This window comes from Phalaenopsis equestris, unplaced genomic scaffold, assembly GCF_001263595.1.
Source record: "Phalaenopsis equestris unplaced genomic scaffold, ASM126359v1 Scaffold208075, whole genome shotgun sequence".
NCBI lineage: Eukaryota > Viridiplantae > Streptophyta > Magnoliopsida > Asparagales > Orchidaceae > Phalaenopsis > Phalaenopsis equestris.
Window position 1 is genome coordinate 302,298 of NW_018227357.1, and position 3,719 is coordinate 306,016.

The following is a 3,719-nucleotide window of genomic DNA, read 5'->3' on the forward strand; positions in this document are numbered from 1 at the left end:
ATTTAACTACCACACTAACTTTATAACAAAAATTAAAATTATCCAAGTACAACTTAATAATAAAAATAAAAGTCTAAATACACATAAACATCCATTTATATTATAAAAGATCACAGAAATAAAAGTACAAATACAAGTAAATCAATTCTATCAAATATCAAAATCCCAAACTATGTCTTCATCTCCTTGATCAGCAGGTGGATCGGGCTGATAGTATATCGGGGGCACTCAAAGAAAGTAACATCAGGCTCATCTCTGTAGTGTCGGGCCTGAGCTCATAATAAGCTATCTTAAAATTTGAATGCCTCTGAAGGTACTCATTATCACAATCATGTTGACGTTCTAAACCTCCAGTCCTTTCATTTATTAATTCTATGTTCTTCCACTGCAAGGTCAATTCATTCATCAAATCAGTGAGGGTAGGGGAACTAGAAGGTGGAAGGTCATAACTTGTAGAGGGGACATCTCTACGAGCAGAAGGTTCTTGACTTCTACTTCCACTTCTCCATTTCTCATGGGATTCATAAGTTTTCAAATTGGCCTTACTAATGGGTTTCATAGGGTAAACACATTCTTCATCTCCAGTTTCCACTCCAGAAAGTTGGCAAAGTGCATAAATACAGATGTCCTAGACCTCCACTTGTCTCACTTCTTTCCGTTGTCAATATATTCTTAAAAATTATTCTCCCCACATTTATAGCTCTATTATTCTGAATACAGAAATTCAAAATAGCTCTATCTCTAGTTACCTCACTATGGTGATAAGTCGGTAACAAAGTAGAAGAAATAAAATAGTGCCACGCCTTAGATGTGCCATTCAGCATGGAAGCAGAAAAATTTACCCATTCTCATTGCTTTATCATCCATGTTCCTTTCCCATCAATGAGAAATTTGATCACATCATTCAGGGGGCCTTCCATCGTACTAAAGGATTAATATTGGCAGCTATAAGAATCTGGGACTTTGTAAAAGGTGTTGATGCGAGCGGCGACTGTAAATTCAACAGGAAATCCCCGCACTTGAACAATTCCATCTTTAGAATAGATTACATTGGCGTAGAACTCCTTCATAACATTTGCATCAGCTTTATTGGTGGTGTAACAAAAGTTTTCCCACCTCCGCTCGGCAATAACTCGTTCAATTTCTTCTCTAGGACTCAGAAAAACTCGATCTTGTATACACTTCTTTCCTTTAAATACTGAAGTAAATTTTGATTGAGCTTTTGCATTGATGAAGAGAGAGTCGTCGAACTCAATTTGTCTATTTTGACGTGGAGCCATTTCAATCTAAGAAAATTATAGAAAAATTCCAAAATTTACTTCAAATATGCAAATAATGGTTTCCAATAGTAATTCTAAGAGTTCAACACTAAGATCCATGAATTTCTTCCCAAATTTTCTTCACATTCTCAAATTTTTTGGATCTCCTCAATGTGAAAGAAATTCGTGGTCAAAATCAAATATTTTTAGCTTAGAGTGAAGCTCTTACCTAGAGATGATCAAATCTCGTGTCCAAAAGCCTTGAAATTGCCTCCCAATCCAAGATATCTAAAGCCCTAAGTCAAAAATTACGTTTTTAGGAGGAAGGGGATGATGAATAGTGACAGTTGACTAGTCATAATCATGGTTAAGGGTGTTTTTTTGTGAGCTCGTCGTCAGTGTGCTCTATTGAAATTTAAACAGAACTCTCAAGAAAAATTTACCGTCGGCGGCGTCGAGGGAGCTGTCGGCAGGCTCTACTGATTTTGGTTCAAATCTTGGATTTTTGCAATTTTGATCAATTTCAAGACTTAAAGACATCCTTCCAATCATTATAGACATAATTTTAAGTGACTAAATGATGTACTTATCACAAATAAACTTTCACAACACAAAACATCACTTATATTTATAAATTCCAAGGGGAACAATATATGTTACATAACACACCTAAGTTTGATATTTTCTCAACCTCAATACATTAATTCAGTGTTGCAATCCAAGCCACAATATTCAAAACACTAAAAACAAAACATCATATTCTTAGTCTCAATTACACAGAGTACTACAATCATAATCCTACAGCAAACTCAAGACGAACAGACAAGTAGTAATATAAATCTACTATTCATCAGATTGAGCACTAGATTCTCCTCTGAGATCACCCATTGATTGCACATGAACGAAGAGGTTGTAGAAGGGGCAGAATGGAAATTCTTCAGTAGAATCTTCCTCTATCAATTTCATCCTCCTCATCAGCCGTATCAAACTATCTTCTAAATGTCCAGAGTGCTCAAAATGTTCTTTCATCCTCCAGTTTAGATGATTGAAGAAATCAGAGATATTATTAATCGCATTCATGATATTTTGTACCTCTTTCTTCAATTTCTTGATTCGACGCAGGATCACCAGAGACTTGTCAGGAATTAAGGGTTGAACTGGCAGTGAATTCTGAGATGATTGATCTACTATAATGGTCATGTCATTTTCATCTTCAAAAGTTGGGAATCTCTTAGTTGGATCCAAAGGCTTATAAGGTAGAAGTACCTTTTCCCAATTTTCATAGGACACTTGGAATTGACTACAAAGTGAGAAAATTATGGAAGGGTGTCCAAGCCTATAAGAATATCCATGAACAATCAGGCCCAAAACTGACTTCACAATTATTGATCCAATATTGATCGACAGTCCCCTTTGGATATAATAATTCAAAATAGCACTTTCTTTAGAAACTTTACTGATTTTCATTGTTGGTAACAGTTTCGCTGAAATGAAAAAGTGCCAGTGTTTTGAAACGGGATTTAGGAGTGTCGCAGAAAAACTAATATACTCATTTTCTCTCATTTCCCAGTCTTCAATTTCGTCCATTAAATATTGGTAAATTTCAATTATCTGGTTTCTCGTTGGGACGAAATTGGAATAGTGGCAGACAAGAACGTTCTCAATCATGTATAATTCATTGATTCATGCAGGAGTGAAAGTGATCCATCTACCTCGTAAAACAACTCCCTAGTTGATTCCATGTAAATTTACATAGAAATCTTTCACCACAGGAACAACCACAGCGGTGGGAGTATAGGACAAAAATTCCCCATCTTTGCCGCACTATCATCTCTTCAATTATAGTTGAGGGATTATTCAATCCTCGATTTACAAATTCTCATTCCTTGATCAATCTTTTATTTGTCAGTAACTTGTTGAAGATTCGTTCCGCTTCCGCACTAATAAACTTTCTCACATTCTGGGATTATCAGGGGAATTGGACACCATAGGAATGAGATTGGTGGAGTTTCACTTCATTTTTGGGGAAACATAACATTAGGAATCAAATATGGGAGTTTAAAAGGGTAACTCCTGCCCAAAAATCGCCAAAAACTGCCATTCAAACTCCAAAAACAACCATCTCACCAGTCTAGCCTTCGGCAGGGTCGAGGGCACCGTCGACGAGCTTCTGTATTTATTTTGACAGACTCTCGGGAAAAACCCACCGTCGGTGGCGTCGAGGGCGCCGTCCGGGCCCCCGCCAAAAAATTTCCAGTTTCTCTCTAGTCTGAATGCATTCCAATTTTTCTTTATGGATCCAATTCTTATGATGATTCAAGGGTAAATAAGAGTAGTAGAGCTTAATACTACCACAAAATAATAATAATTTCAAATAAAATCTACTATAATATTAATAAAAATAAAGATAAATATGGGTTGCTTCCCATAAAGCGCTTGGTTTCACGTCGTCAGCCCGCC